Here is a 17,028-nt window from a genome sequence, read left to right on the forward strand (position 1 = left end):
ATATACTGTGGTGAAGATCTGTTGTTGATATGTCCTTAGGTGAAGCAGATTGTGGAACAGTATGTATAGTTCTATATTTGTAAAAATGTATGTGTGCGCATGTACCATGGGTAGTCATTGGTCTAAGAGATGAAGCATTCCTTGGCTGGGAAAGTAAAACCTGGCACTGCTGGACCCTGATGTTCCTGAGTAAACATTAACAGTGTCCACAGAATATAAACAATGCTCGGATGAGGCCACTCTGACCGCCTTTGGAACAAGATAGGGACAAAGCCATTCTACAGCCACAAAAATGAGTCAATATCTCTCTACCACAAGTGGCTGTTACTTTCTTTGTTTTTAAACTAGTGACAACTCTCACCCGCATTAGTTCTTTTCCTTGCAAAATAAAAATCCAGTTATTCATCACCAAATTGTCCCTTATTGACAGAATCCAATTTAGATTTGATCCCCGTGGCCCCAATTTCTTTGGAAAAGCATCCATAAAAAGCCCAAATCTTGTCAGAAGCCCCACCCAACTCCCTATTCCTGAGGCCCGACAAATGTGTTTCTGGTGGTTTCAGTAAACGGGCTTTAACACTTCTAGGTGAGATAAATTTGGCCCCCTCCCACCGCCAGAACTGGCTGAAAATTCCCTCTCCCTGAGTTTTGTATGCTAAGTAGCAAAGAGAGGAAGGGTTCCGACTGTTCAGTTCCCTGTGAGAATCATCGAGGGGCTTGTTATCCTTTCTACGGGGCCAGCTTCATTTCTTCTGTGCCAAGTGGGATACCATAAGCATCTCATGCTGCAGATAAGGCTGAAGATCTTCGGTTCAGTCCCATTTCCCGAGAAGCCAGGCACTACTCCAGGGCTCTGTGGGAGTGGGGCACTGCCACTGGCCTCCTCCTGCAAGCGAACTCCTGTCCTAGTTCGGGCCTCCACTCAGCACCAGACTCCTGGTGGATGAGGTGTAGCCTTCTTATGTCTCTCAGCTTCTATTTCTGGCCTTGTAGGTAAAATGCATTAAGCAGCTGAGGCTGCCTGGGAAGCTCAGGCTCTGAACAAAAAGTGGGTTTGGAGCGATAGAATAAAGTACCTATCATTTTTTTTATAGCAGAGAGTTTGGCACACGTCATCCCTGGCACACATTCTAGAAAGGGTTTTGAACAGGTATCCTTGTTACCGAACAAGAGGAGGTCCAAGGGAGGGGCAATACAATATTTGGCCCACCTAGGGATGCCCAAAACTGCTGTACAACAGGGGCCCCTCCCAAAAACCAAAATACTAAAATCTACTGGGCCCTTCTGTCCGCCGCCAATTGGAAACACATCTCTTAAAGCCAGAGATTTGTGAAAAGGAAACAAAATGTTTATTTAATGCTATTCAGGCCTAATGCCACCACTAAAATATCAAAGTCCTTTAGGTTGTACACCTACACCCACACAGCGCTCCCTTCCCCCGCTGTCCCAATTCCGGGTACCGTAAATCAGGAAAAGAGCACACGTCTGTGTTGCAGGCCGCTGGCACCGTCAGCTGTGTCACTGTGCAGGATCTCGAGTTAATCCAAAATACTGTGGTACCCTCTCATGGTCCACTGGCAAGAGTCCTTTGTACCCAGTTCCAGTCAAAGTCTCTGTTGCTTTTCAGGCCCCGCGGCCAAAGGGGGCACCCCAAAGCCGCGTGGGCCTCTTCTACCAAAGCTGCAGGAGTCCGCACTCCACCAAAAGTATGTGGCTGTCTTCTTCACCTGGCTGCAGGGATCTCCATTCTGGCAAAGCTGCGTGGTTTTCCCTTTCACCTGGGAAAGAGGGGTTCCACACTCTGCCAAAACCACGTGGCTCCCTCTTTCACCTCACCAACAGGGGGTCCTCACTCTGCTGAAACCGCGTGGCTCTCTCTCATCTGCCCAAGCAGGGACCCTTCATGTCCTGGAGCCAGTCTTTTCCAAGCTCCCACACAGCGGCCCTTCCACTCAGGGGCGCAGCCCTGTAGTTACATCCTGAGCTCCAAGCCCTCCTCACTCAGGAGCGCAGCTCCTAGTCTCCCATCTTGAGTCCCAGCTACTACCTTCTCCCTTCTTGAGTCCCCGCCACAACCTTCTCTCTTCTTCCTTTCTGCCTGGCTCCAAACTTGGCCACTGCTATTTAACATATCTATGAAACCAGTTAAAGGTTATAGATATGTTAAATAACCATCCCTCCAGAGGTTAGCTCCAAAACTGTTGCTATGCAAAATAGCTCTCAATGGCCCTGCTCCATTCATCCCTTCCCCCTGGGGGGGGGGGTGAGGACATCTTATATGTCTCTCCAATATTCCTATACACTTTGAATTCTGGACACCATTCCAAATCTTTTTCTGGGGGGGCCCCCTTTGGCTGCACCCTGTATCAATATCCCTCCTTTCAGATATACACCTTTATAATCATATAAAGGAAAATGGACGCAGATCTCATCTTCTTGTAACTGCTTCGAGCTGAAAATGGACGCTGTCCTACGTACTCCAGGTTCAGGGGTGCCCTGAAAGGGGAGGGGAGTGCAGCACAGAGGGAGTCCTTCCTGCAAGGGGAAAGACCTTACAGGGTCCTGGTCAGTTGGCTGTCACCTGGACGTCGCAGGCTTGGTGTCCAAAGGCTGGCATTACTGGACTGTTGGCATTCTGGTCAGGTCATATTCTGGAGGTGACAGATTAGGCAAGAAATTGGAAGCACAATTAAATTATAACCATTAATTGACAAAGGCAGACACTCCAGTAAAGAATGGCTTATCCAGTGGAAGGTGTACAAGGCATGCTACACCTATCTAAAAACTTTTGTGCTCCACTATACTTCACTCAGGCTGAGGGGAATACATTAAGATTTCCCTCCTTTCAGATATCTGGGCCCTTTCTGTCCAAGCCATCAAGACAGAAAAGGGAAAATCAGTTTCAAGTGAAGCCCAGACCGCCCCAGCCCTTCACCAACCCAACTACTTAGTTCAGCCAAACCGTTGAGTCTCAGGGGGGCGATGTCAAAGATGGGCTCCTTAAGTGAGGCCTATCTTGCAACCAATCACTCATAGGCATAGGCAGGTCATAGGCATACACTCTATGAAAACAGAGAACACACAGGTTAATTCACACAACAATCCCCAAACCAGTCTCTGCGCCTGTGAGACTGTCTTTTGGGAAGACATTCCATTGCAAGATCCTTTGCACCTGTAAATTGTACATCTTCGGTAATATCACAAACCTGGTTTCAACTTTCAAATGAAAACAAACTTTCAAGACAATTAGCTGCGCCATTCTGATGTCCAATACTGAGCATTGTGATTTTCCTTGAATTACAATTTTTCTCCCTAAGATCACCCTCACTGTTATTACAGGGATTACTTTGGTCCCGCTTTTGATTTTGACTGTTCGTTTGCATAAACACATTAAGAGCAGCCTGGATCATTGATGATCCCTAAGTCTACTTTGCTGGAACTGACACAGGGAACCTTCAGATTGACTTCTCAGTCCGCCCCTCAGGGCACAAACGCAGAGCCACACACCTGCCATCTGGCTTTGCCTGTACCAGTTGTTTCGCTCAAGTCCTTGAGCCTCCATTGTGCCTACAGGTTCCTTTTTAGCCATCTTTCAGGAAAGCAACCTTCGTTCCTTCCCTAGAAATACTGGCACGAACCGCACAACCAACTAAAGTACCAGGCTTTTCTTGTGGGCTTTCGCTAGCTTCACAGGTCAATCCCAGTTCCTCTGAGCTTTCTGGTAACGACCAGAACTCATACATGCCTCCTTCAGGCGTGACATTCCAGACAAAGTCCTGGTTAACAAAACCACTATTAAAGACTGGTCTTACTGGTTTTATGCAAAGAAACCTTATGTCATCACTCATTCCTTTAGAATGCCAATTTCTGGTGATCAGGTAGGGAGAAAAATATAAATCATAATGGAAAATCCTTTTCCTTGTTCACTTTCCTATGGAGTATGAAGTTTCAATCTTTCTTGGAATCCTCAATTTCCTTTTCAGAGCAGATACAGAGCAAAATCTGAAACACAGTGTTCCGAAACAATACAGGTAGAGACATTCTCTCGCACCAATGCTTCCACTGGTGCCTCACAGAGACATGCTCCTTCAGGCCCGGTCTCTTGGCAGAGACATGCTGCTTTGCCTCAGGCTGAAGCACTCATCAGCCCCAAATGACCCTGGGTCCTGGGTGGCAAAAGCATTCTCCCCAACCGGTTACAGGTGACCTTTCTTAGGTCTTCAGGTACACAGGGTTTCTGATCAGAAGCAAAACCAATGGCAGAGACATGCTCTTTGCCTCAGGCTGATACACTCATCAGCCCCAAATGACCCTTCCTGGGTCCCGGGTGGCAAAGGCATTCTCCCCAACCGGCTACAGGTGACCTTTCCTAGGTCTTACAGTGACCTTAAACAGGTCTTCAGGTACAGAGACATGCTCCTTCAGGCCCGGTCTCTTGGCAGAGACATGCTGCTTTGCCTCAGGCTGAAACACTTATCAGCCCCAAATTGACCCTTCCTGGGTCCCGGGTGACAAAGGCATTCTCCCCAACCGGCTACAGGTGACCTTTCTTAGGTCTTCAGGTATATACAGAGTTTCTGATCAGAAACAGAACCAATGGCAGAGACTTGCTCTCTTCCAGTCCGGTCTCATGGCAGAGACATGCTCTTTGCCTCAGGCTGAAACACTCATCAGCCCCAAATGACCCTTCCTGGGTCCCGGGTGGCAAAAGCATTCTCCCCAACCGGTTACAGGTGACCTTTCTTAGGTCTTCAGGTACACAGGGTTTCTGATCAGAAGCAAAACCAATGGCAGAGACTTGCTCTCTTCCAATCCGGTCTCATGGCAGAGACATGCTCTTTGCCTCAGGCTGAAACACTCATCAGCCCCAAATGACCCTTCCTGGGTCCCAGGTGGCAAAGGCATTCTCCCCAACCGGCTACAGTGACCTTGACTAGGTCTTACAATACACAGGGTTTCTGATCAGATGCAAAACCAATGACAGAGACTTGCTCTCTTCTAATCCGGTCTCATGGCAGAGACATGCTCTTTGCCTCAGGCTGAAACACTTATCAGCCCCAAATGACCCTTCCTGGGTCCCAGGTGGCAAAGGCATTCTCCCCAACCGGCTACAGTGACCTTGACTAGGTCTTCAGATACAGGTTTGGAGACATGCTCCTTCAGGCCCGGTCTCTTGGCAGAGACATGCTGCTTTGCCTCGGGATGAAACACTCGTCATCCCCAAATGACCCTTCCTAGGTCCCGGGTGGCAAAGGCATTCTCCCCAACCGGTTACAGTTGACCTTTCCTAGGTCTTACAATACAGGTATGGAGACGTGCTCCTTCAGGCCCGGTCTCATGGCAGAGACATGCCGCTTTGCCTCAGGCTGAAATGCTTGTCAGCCCCAAATGACCCTTCCTGGGTCCCGGGTGGCAAAGGCATTCTCCCCAACCAGCTACAGTGACCACTAGGTCTTCAGGTACTGAGACATGCTCCTTCAGGCCCGGTCTCATGGTGGAGACATGCTGCTTTGCCTCAGGCTGAAACTCTCATCAGCCACAATTGACCCTTCCTGGGTCCCAGGTGGCAAAGGCATTCTCCCCAACCGGTTACAGTGACCTTCACTAGGTCTTACAATACAGATTTCTGATCAGAAACAGAACTACATGTGAGAAACTTGCTTTTCCCATGAAACCAGAAAAAAGTAGTTGAGGTTTTCCTTACTCCAGGTTTAAAACTTTCATATCCTTTATACACATTTCTGCTCATCTAGATTTAATCATCACTCTCTTTTAATCTTGGTCCCTTTCCCACACTGGGAAGGACTATACTTCAACTCAGTAGTTAAACTCAGTATGTGGCAGCCAAAAGTCCATAGCACTACAGGTACCTTCCACTGAAAGTCCCTAGATTCACAGGGACATTTTGCACCTTTCTGAAACTTAGACCTTGCAAATACCATATAAAGCAGATGGTCACTCTTGGACCTCAGTTCATGACCTTCAAAACCAGAGCCATTACTATCAGAACCAGTTACACAGAAAACCTGACTGCTGCAGTGCCCACACAGCAGCATACAGACCATAAATCAGAAGAGAAGCCTTATCCAGGTCCAAGATGGCGGCGCCCATACACGTGGGGTCATCCAACATGGCGGCACCCATGCAAGCAGGGTCATCCAAGATGGCGATGCCCATGCATGCTCTGTCCTCCATGGTGGGGCACTCACGTGGCTCATCCATTTTACCCAAAATGGCAGCACCCCGACTCTGGTTCCACCCACCTGGGAAGGTTCCAGGACTCCGGTTTCAGGAGCCCTGGAAGCCCCCAAGGCCCCTTCCACCAGCGGGCAAGGGGACACCACAAAGCCACCCTCTACCCAGTGGGGGTGGTGCACTGAGGCTGCAGTCACCAATGCAGGTGGAGAGCAGTCTCCACCCACCTGTGAAGGTGGGGGCTCTGCAGCTCCGTTTTCGGGAGCCAAAGCGGCTCCTGGCAACCTCTGCTGCGGTGGGTGAGCAGAGCTCACTTGCAGAGGCTGCGAATCCATGGTGGAGACTTCTCCCACCTGCAGGGCAGGAGAAGCTACAGTGGGCCTCACCTCCCCAGAAAGCAGTGTCACCACGGGAGACACTGCTGTCTGGGGTCCCCCATTCCCTGGGTTCAGAGCATTAATGAGGTTTCTTTCCTCATCATCTCTCTCCTCCTGTGATCTACTATCAGGGAGGGGTTCTGAGACCCCTATCTCCTTCTGGACCATTACACGCTTCTCTGTAGAACTACTCACACAGTTCCAACAAAGCAAACATAGATTCAGAGCAAAAAGAATACAGATGGCGTAAAGACCAGGTATTTCCCCTGCTACCGCCCACAATTCCAGCTCCATTATTGCAAAAGAGCAGTCAGAAACCAAGTTTTTCAACCCCGAACACTTTCACGTCTCTGCTCCCTTCCCTCTTTGTTTCCTTTTCACCTTTCCAGGCGTGATTAGGCGGCCGATGCCCTCAAGAGCGCAGAGAAATGCTCAGAGACTGGGAAAATTCCAAAGCCTCACTCTCTCGCACCTGAGGGGGTCGGTCTGCCACGGACAATTATCGTCCCGGCGGAGTCGCCAAAAACTGTTACCGAACAACAAGAGGTGGTCGTCCGAGGGAGGGGCAATACAATATTTGGCCCACCTAGGGATGCCCAAAACTGCTGTACAACAGGGGCCCCTCCCAAAAACCAAAATACTAAAATCTACTGGGCCCTTCTGTCCGCCGCCAATTGGAAACACATCTCTTAAAGCCAGAGATTTGTGAAAAGGAAACAAAATGTTTATTTAATGCTATTCAGGCCTAATGCCACCACTAAAATATCAAAGTTCTTTAGGTTGTACACCTACACCCACACAATGCTCCCTTCCCCCGCTGTCCCAATTCCGGGTACCGTAAATCAGGAAAAGAGCACACGTCTGTGTTGCAGGCCGCTGGCACCGTCAGCTGTGTCACTGTGCAGGATCTCGAGTTAATCCAAAGTACTGTGGTACCCTCTCATGGTCCACTGGCAAGAGTCCTTTGTACCCAGTTCCAGTCAAAGTCTCTGTTGCTTTTCAGGCCCCGCGGCCAAAGGGGGCACCCCAAAGCCGCGTGGGCCTCTTCTACCAAAGCTGCAGGAGTCCGCACTCCGCCAAAAGTATGTGGCTGTCTTCTTCACCTGGCTGCAGGGATCTCCATTCTGGCAAAGCTGCGTGGTTTTCCCTTTCACCTGGGAAAGAGGGGTTCCACACTCTGCCAAAACCACGTGGCTCCCTCTTTCACCTCACCAACCGGGGGTCCTCACTCTGCTGAAACCGCGTGGCTCTCTCTCATCTGCCCAAGCAGGGACCCTTCATGTCCTGGAGCCAGTCTTTTCCAAGCTCCCACACAGCGGCCCTTCCACTCAGGGGCGCAGCCCTTAGTTACATCCTGAGTCCAAGCCCTCCTCACTCAGGAGCGCAGCTCCTAGTTCCCATCTTGAGTCCCAGCTACTACCTTCTCCCTTCTTGAGTCCCCGCCACAACCTTCTCTCTTCTTCCTTTCTGCCTGGCTCCAAACTTGGCCACTGCTATTTAACATATCTATGAAACCAGTTAAAGGTTATAGATATGTTAAATAACCATCCCTCCAGAGGTTAGCTCCAAAACTGTTGCTATGCAAAATAGCTCTCAATGGCCCTGCTCCATTCATCCCTTCCCCCTGGGGGGGGGGGGGTGAGGACATCTTATATGTCTCTCCAATATTCCTATACACTTTGAATTCTGGACACCATTCCAAATCTTTTTCTGGGGGGGCCCCCTTTGGCTGCACCCTGTATCATCCTGAAGTGCTAAAAGTGGTGTCTCTCCACTGTTGTATTTGGACCTTTAAAAATGTTTACATATATTACTTATTTTTACTTTCTGGTTTTTCTTATAATGAATATATACTTTCAAAACTAAAAAAGTACATTATTTTTAATGAATAAAAGGGAAAACAGAATAAGAAGAAAAAATGCAAGAAGAAAGCAGGGCCTTCTGCAGAGGTCCAGGCAGGTGTTGTTGTGGGAGTTTAGCATAGCCCTGGGGCTGGCATTGCCTGGAATTGTGGAGTCCAGGTGTCGCTTTTTGGCTGTGCTCTGTACCGCTGAGAGTATTTTAATGGGCTGAGTGGCTTTTTCATCCTCTGTCAATGACTACAAGGGGGTGGAAGAGGGTAGTGGGGGTTCCCAATTGGAAGAAATGTTGTTCGAAAGGGAAGTGGCCTGATGGTGTTACTCCAGGTTTCACATTAGAGTTACCCCCACCACAGTGACTTGATTCGGACTCCTCGACATTGTGGATGGGGGAGAGACATTCACACAGACTACCGAGTCCTGTGGAGGAGAAGGGTGGGCATGACTTTTTCTCTCAAGGGAAGCAAAAGCTTCGGCCCTTGCAGTGACCAGCCTTTACTGGGTTTCTAGGTACATTACACTGTGGTCCTCATTCACTAGGCACAGGTTGCTTCAGGTGGTTACCTTTTACAGAAAACAAAGGAGCCAATGCCGCTAATCACATCACAGAAGAAGGGTATTTGCAAATGAAAAGGGAAAAGTGGTTGGGCCAGTTACACTTGTCCTTGGAAGGTTTAGCATGGATTTTAGGAAGTTATTTTGCAGTAAATGTTTGCCACAAATCGAGGTGAGGGCGATTTTAGCAAAAGCAAGACTCAAACTGGCCTAGGCATATTGCAGGCCTGATCCTGTGTGGCCCATGCCACACAGAAGGGTCTCCTATAGTGACTTACTCCATTATTGATTAAATCAAAGATGGGATGGGTAAAGAATGGACACCCCAAGTTTTGAGAATTGAGCCAATTGTTTGAGGCCAGGCTGCTCAGCAGGGAGGGTTTCCAGAGGTAGTAGCCACTGGTTTTGACCTTCCAATCAGGAAATGGCCTGCTCACAGATTCTTAGTCAAATGCCAAGAACTGAGATCCTCAATACAAAACTCTCCTGTTCACAGCTTCCCTTAGGGCTATCTTTGGAAGGAAAGGTAGGGTCAAAGGTCATTTCATTCAGCCAGTGTTTTCTCAGGTATCGTAGGCATCTGTCGTTGGTACACAAACTATGCTTATAGTTACAGGGAAAAGCATTTAAAAACAGTATTTCATGCTATATACTTATTGTATTGAGTATTAGGAAAGCTATATCAAAGCCATGATTTCATAGTCGAGATGTAATTTTTTAAAAAACTTTATGCAGAAATGCAAGGCAATCGATATCTGTATCTTAAGTAAACTGCAGTGTAGGATACGACAAAACCCACGCCGAGGGAGACACGTGACTCTAGGCTGGAAACGGCAGAAGTTGCTTCATCAGAACTTTCTGAAAGAGCAGGCCTTCAGACATTGCACTGAAAACATGCGGGGCTGGCTGCAAGCTTGTAGAAAGCAGATTCCTGGTCCCTGCTGAGAGATTTTAGGTCAGGAGACCTAGGATGGGGCCTGGGCTGAGAGCCTTTTCATGAAGCTTTCCTGCTGACCCTGGGGCAGCCAGGTTTGGGAACCTCGAAGATGGGAGTGATACCTCCTTGGGGGCCTGCAGGATTAGTAGTTCTTGGTAATTAAACTTATTTTAAGCATGTGCTGGCTCTCAAGTCTATTAACTCTCCTTAATTGTCATCAGCATGGCTATCCTGAGGAATGTTCACAGTGATTTTCCGGTGAACAGAAATGGAGTTTCGCAAAGCTTGTCCACTAGGTGTCACTCTTGATCCAACTAAACCTGGCTAAAGGTGTTTTAATAGAAGACATCTACAAAATATTTATGTCCTTGGTTACCTAAACATGAGTAACAGAACGTCCCCACCTGTGTGTTCTTACGTCCTTTCCTGGCGATCTCCATCACAAAGGCGACCATACATCAGTTCTGTGGAGGACTAATTCCCATCACAGAGCCACTTTCATTCTGAGACCTCCTCCTTGGTGCAGGCGGCTGCCTGAGTCCGAGTCTCCTCAATACACCGATTGCCTTTCAGGGCGCGGGACCCAGCGCCTTCCGAGATTCTCCTGTGATTAGAGCGAATGCTTCCTGAAGTGCTGTCTCCGGTGTTTCCGGCAGCGCTTTCATCAGCTCCCCCTGTCCATCATCCACGCCCCCAAGTCACAGAGAGAGAGCAGGACCAAGGACGAGGACCTGCAGGGACCCTCAAATGGGGAGAGGGGGCGGGGCGAGGGGGGGCACCGCTTCACCGACACCACTCTGAGGCAATGCAGGCAAAATTGCTGTTAGCAATTTTGAGTTAAGAATATGGAATTATTTAATGCAAATATTGGCAAATGCTATTTGTTTCTCTTTTGCACTGCTGAAAGCAGGAGATAAAGGCATAAAAATGGATGTACAATTTAGAAGAAAGCAACAATATGACTCAGATTGTGGTTCTAATTAAAAATAGATTTCATTGTTACTTAAATATTGTCTTTCTTTAAAATATAAGGAGTTTATCTTCAGAGAAGAAATGGGGCAATAATAAGTAGGATGCATATTGCACTTTCCAGTTTCGGAGGTTGTCTCAAGTCCTCTATTTGGAGTTACCTTCTGCACAACCTTGGGAGATGGGTGTTTTTGCTCCCAAGTTTCTGACTAGGTCAACAGCTGCAATGCCACGCTGGAATTTTAATCCAGGTAATCTGACTCCAAAAAGCTATACTATCCATTAAACCAGCGAGTCTTAACTAGGGTGTGCATTGGAATTTCCCGGTGAGCTTTTCAACATAGGTACTCCCAGACCCAAGCTGGATCTCCTCCACAAGAATTCCCCGAGTCATATTGGGTTCATTCAATAAAGCAACACGAGTTAGGTCAGGTAGTGAGAGATGTTTGGGGAGAAAGAACAAAGCACAGTGAGGTAGGAGAGAGTGACAAAAAGTGCTCTTTCAAAAGGTCAGTTGGGGAAAACCAACCTCTCCAAGGAAGAACAGCTGAAGTCAGACACTAATGAAGTAGAGCTGTAACCTTTGCAGGTGCAGGTGGGAAGGGTGCTGTAGCAGAGGGAAAAGCAGACACGAAGGCCTTGAGGCAGGAGTGTGCTTGGTGTGGAGAAGCACCAGGGAGACTAGTGTCCTGGAGTGGCGTTGGTGAGGAGAACACTGGGAGAGGGGTCAGGAGGCAACTGGGGGCCAGATGTTAGGCCTTCAGCTGGTGTTGCAGTTTTTAAAACAGGTTCAGGCACACATTCTCACTCCTCTAATGTTCTTCTTTTTTTTTTTCTTTTGCCTTGCCAAGCAATGAAAAGGAAAAACAGGGAAGATAAAAGCACAGCTAAAATACAACCCTGATGAGCTGCCACCATTGCAATCACCATGAAACCGCAGTTCAGGGCTGTTAGAGACCAAGAAGACTGAAAATGGTGAGTGGTGAATGAGTAGCTGCTAATTTGATAATCACCGTGAATCCAAGTGAAACAGATTTGTTCGCCTCACTGTCTACAATTTACTTTTATTTGTGATTGAATTGTAATTTCCATTTAAAATCATTATAAGGAAACAATACATTCCTATCACGCTCACTTAACTACCATCCTGGAGTTTTTAGTTTTGCTGTAACATTAAATCTGGTCCTGCTGTCTTTCATTCCTACCATCAGGGCTTTCTCTTAAGTAGATGTTCTTTTCCTTATTGTGTTTATAACATGGGACAAGCTACACATATGCCTGGAGAGATGATGCTCGTGTTTTATTTCTTAGAGATGTGCACATTGGTTACATTTGAAATTTTCTCTCAAGAGAGTTAAATATCCCATAATTTTAGAAGAAAATATTCCATATAGATACAATTAAAAATGTTTATTAGAGTAGGGGTAGAATGCCATATTCATAAGGTTTAAATCCACTACAATTGTGGATCTTAAACAATTAAACAACTCACTATGGTGAATACAGTTACAGACTGCATGGAAAAATAAAATGACATACTATGATTGGTCACTTGCTTAAGCCAGCTGGAAAAGTTGGATGACAGAGAGCTCCAGACAAGAAATGCAAGGAACATCGCCTGTCCCCACAGTCACAAGTCCGCACTCTGAGTGACCGAGACACCCAGGTGAGGATCGACTCAGAAAACATGCACCCTGTCAGGACAGGTAGCCTTTACCTCAGGCTACCCCGGTAAAGTAGCAGCTTGTGAAACTGGATGCACATGTGATCCTCTATTTGTTAAGACAAAATCCTTTGTTTGCACGTGCATTTAATAGTGTCTAGGATGACATCTCCACAGTATTGCCAGTGGTATTCCTTTAATGGAGGGTGGTTTCTGGATGATTTCACTTTTATCTTCTTGCTTATCTATACTTCTTAAGATGAACACAAACTTGCAGAATGAAAACTTGTGCAATAAAGTTTATATACTTTATATTATAGAAAAACACCGCTAAATGCTACTTTTTAAAAATGACGTGTTTGTTGCATGATAGAAGACCTCCCAGCCTCACCAATTGCTTTATATCTCACCAACGAATCATTGACTCCTACTTATTTTACTTCAACACAAACTTTGCTTTCTACAATAGAAAACTGTAGGTTGATTATTCTATAGCTTTTCCAGTTTTTATAATAATCACTCCAACTCAGCACTACAGAAGAAGGGGTGATTTTTCTGTGAGTTAAGGGCTTGAGGGAGCTCAGGGCTCTGGACCACACTGTCTGGTATATCCCTTCTGACCACTAGAGGGCAACAGATGTTAACTTCTGTGTTGACCGCTTTTTGGGAGACAAGTGAGAAATGGTCCAGGCATACCTGGCTGGGTGTCACAGTGACTCTGTCATTCAGAAAGCCATGTGGTTTACTTGTCTTAGTGAAAATTAACAATAGAATGTTTTTCTCTCCTTTGAACTATGAGAATGCAAAAATTTAACTCCTGGCCCATTGTTAGGTGGTTCTGGAGATGCCAATGACTCAAACCTACATACTTAGGAATAGGACTTGCACCAAACAAGGGTTCTTGTATAAGACTTGTACACTATATGCTATATATTCTTGGAGTTTCTGGTTAACCAAATTTGAGGCAGAGGCTGTATAAAGTTGAGATGTAAAACAGAGATAATTTTTTTTTGACCTCAGTGTGTATACAATAGAAAAGCTAGATGACACAGTACAAATTCTACATGTAATTAAGGGGCTATAAAGGAAGGAGTATTAGTAAAGAAAATAACAGGGAAATAAATTTGACTGTCATAATTTTAAGAAAGTAATGTCTGCAGATTAGAATTGAGACAGGGGTTGAAAACTGGTATCTGCCTGGGACAGGTTGCACACTTTGTCTGATTAGGAGTACTGCTATAGACTGCTACAGACTGCTACAGACTGCTACAGGCTGCTACAGGCTGCTATAGACTGCTATAAAAATTAAAATTTTGTATTTGTTTAGGTGGGGTGTGCACTTTCCCTGTCATTGTGTATGTAGCACTTCACATTCACACACTTCTCTTACCTTTCAGGCCCTTGAAGACAGTTATGACTGCAACCCCTGGCTTAAAGGAACTGGGAAAGGGGGGCACGGTCGGGCGGAGGCAGAGTGGCATGACTACTGGGCCGGAGCTGGCAGCGGGAGAGTCCCCCTGGAGGGCGTGTGGAGTGGGGCTGCTGTATATACACTGGGTTGACTCTGACCAAGGCGCCATGTTGGAAAATAGGCTAAAAAAAAAGAAAATAGGTTACGAGGAATTGAGGGTGGTGGTGGTGTGATTTGAAGAGTTCTTTAGATCTGATACTGCTACGGAGGGCTCTGTAAGTGCCTGAGGATGAGGGGGCCAGGAAGTCCTGGGATGAGATGCAGGGATCAACCTGGAAAAGTGCTGGGAGTCTACTTCCTGTTCATTCTAACATCTGTTTTTTGCTACAGGTTTTGATGACTAGTACTGCTCTTCTGAAAAGAAACAGTGAACGCTGGAGTCGAATGTGACAGGTAGGGATGCTGCCCCTCATCAGCACTCCAGACGTCACCACTCGCCTGTGTGTGTCCCCAGGAAAGCTGGGGAATCATTTCCCCACATCCAGGACACGAGTCTCTCCTTGTATGATCTTGACAGCACCAATGCACGGCAGTAGAGTCAGTGCTGGTCCTGCTCCTGGCATTGACTCAGTGGCTCACTAGGCGCACAGTGACTTAATCACTGCACTTTAATTTTCTATAATAATTTCAAGAGATTGCACAAGCCAGCCTCAGAAGATTCGTTCAGCAGATTGGAGCTCAGAAAAAATGCCAAGATCCAGCTCTTAATAAATAAGCCAAGCTGTCAACCCTCCATTTGAGAAGAGAATTGGTCACATTGCATTATGGGAGTAAACAGTGGCAGGGGTGGGGGAGGGAGTGGGGTAGGGAAGGATGAAGAGGGGCAAAGAGTCTAAGAAGATTAGACATGGGTTCTAATTCTAACCTCACATTTTCCTGAGTGACCTTAGGAAAGCCATTGAACTTCTGTTTCATTTGCCAAATGATGAGGTTGGGAGGTATGTGGCAGGGTTTTTTGGGGTTTTTTTTGGAATGAAATGAGACAGTGTTTGTAAATGTCTGGCACACCTTCCTCCCTACTTCATCCATGTGGAAGTCACTCCTGGAACCCTGCAGTCCTGTCTGGGAGACGGACTCTAGGTGAGAAGGAGCCAAGTCTCAAGGACACACCATTAAGAGTTCATCTGTGTGAAGGAGCCAGGAAGAGATAATGTACTGATGTTTCCTGATTAACTCAATTAAACTCTGACCACTTAACATGCCCTTAACAGTTCTGATTGCCACAGCAATTTTTTGTTCTGTTGCTCTTCTATCAAAAGAATCTAAGGCAGAATTGTGTTCGGGATCCAGAGGCTGCTTCCAGAGCAGGTGGGGGAGTGCAGACTGCCCCTGTGGTGATTCGGCGGGTGCTGAAGAGGAGCCTCCGACCAAGAAACCGCTCTGCCTGGCCGCCCGGAGGCCAGGACCTCACAGGAGCCTTGCTGCTTTGCCACAGTGGTCTGGAACCCTGGAGCCGCACGGGCAGGTTGTCCAGTGACGTCTGCACGTGGCTGGAGCGCTGAGGTTTTCCTCCTCCTCCTTCTCCTCCATCTTTCTTCTTTTCCGCCTCGACTTGCTTCTTCTCTTTCTCCCGTTCTCCTTCTCACCCTGTGTGATACCACTGAAGTGACGGCCCTCTTCTTTTTTTCTTCCTCTTTCCTTTGCTTCCATTGCTTATAACGGATTCAGAGGGAATAAAAGAATCAAATATCTGTTTCACAGCCATTTTATAAACAATACAGGCTCCTTTCTTTTGACACCACTAGGCAATGAAAAGCACTGTAGGAGGACATTTGTGACAGTAGAGTGATGAATTCATGACGACTAGGCAGTATGGACTTGAAACAGGTCCACGGCGCTTCTCTGCTTTTAGCCGCGACCAAACCAGAATGAATGCCCATGGGTGCTCAGCTGGATCCGTGAAACAAAGGGGTTTTCTATTTTCTGATGAAAGGAAAATAATTTGGGGGGAGGACAGAAATACCCTACTCAAAGGAGAAATTTAGTTTGTGTTTGTTTCAGTGAAATTGCTTCAAGCCCTGTCGTATATTTCTGTGGCCCTCCATTGCTGTTGAAATGCTTTTTAAAGCCTTTCAGGTGTTGTTAAATTAAACCTCTTCAGAAGTTTATTTCAAGATTAAGGAGTTACTAATGCAGCCTTTTCAATATTAGATCACATTCAACATTCTTTACTTTTAAACAACTTGAACTTTTTGAACTAAGTTCCTTTTTTCAAATTCCATTTCGAAGCAGTCACATCTCATGTGAAATGGATTTCAGAAATTTATTTTAAAATCTGATAAGGATTCAAATATTCCAATCTACCACAACAGGAGGAAGGATTAGTGTGGTTTATGCCCTTCTCCTTTGTTTAAAGCCTTTCGCGATGAAGAATATACAGTGTGTTGCGTAAAGACAAGAAAGCAGGCTTGCATGCCGGAGCCGGGAGGCTGGTGCGTAGGGTTTGCAGAATGGATACAGAACGATGCTGGGACTCCCCTCACATCACAGCCATTGTACGTGTGTGTATTTATCACAATAATTTCCTAGCAAATTACTTGGAAATGTTTGGGGGAAGGTGCTTCCCCTCCGACCCCCAAGTTTGCAAAATGTGCCATCTAGGAAAGCAGTGACCCTGATGCTGAGTTAATATTTAAAAGGTTTATTTTTGCTCCTTTGGTCCCAGGCCTCTGCCTGAATTGAAATGAATTGGTCATATTCTGCTGTGTTGAAACTAAGGATTTTTCTCTTAACTTGCTGATCATTCCAAAGCATGCAAACGAACAAACAAACACCTGGAGTGTTTGCATTCCTCAGTTCCCCTTGTTTTCACTTGCTTTCTCCTGCGCCTAATAGCTTCTTGCTGGGTTCCCTCCTTAGTCCTTTATGCCAGGTGCTGTTCTAAGTTCTTGGTGGGTGCTAGCTCTATGAGTCTGTGCTGTTGGTCCTTTTTTTAAGGACAAGGAAACTAAGGCCCAAAGAGGATAAGGAATTTGCCTGTGGTGACACAGCCTGTTACAGGC

General features: G+C 46.6%; 1 long non-coding RNA gene across 1 annotated transcript; it reads left to right on the top strand.

Moving 5' to 3' along the window:
- Window positions 1–11,061: 11,061 nt before the first annotated feature.
- Window positions 11,062–14,416, top strand: LOC128627752 (uncharacterized). The gene is made up of 3 exons (XR_008392047.1): window positions 11,062–11,143; window positions 11,744–11,867; window positions 14,357–14,416. It is a non-coding gene; the product is annotated as an uncharacterized LOC128627752 (long non-coding RNA).
- Window positions 14,417–17,028: the final 2,612 nt, after the last annotated feature.

This window comes from Artibeus jamaicensis, unplaced genomic scaffold, assembly GCF_021234435.1.
Source record: "Artibeus jamaicensis isolate MK-2021 breed Jamaican fruit bat unplaced genomic scaffold, CSHL_Jam_final contig_466, whole genome shotgun sequence".
In the NCBI taxonomy this organism is placed as follows: domain Eukaryota; kingdom Metazoa; phylum Chordata; class Mammalia; order Chiroptera; family Phyllostomidae; genus Artibeus; species Artibeus jamaicensis.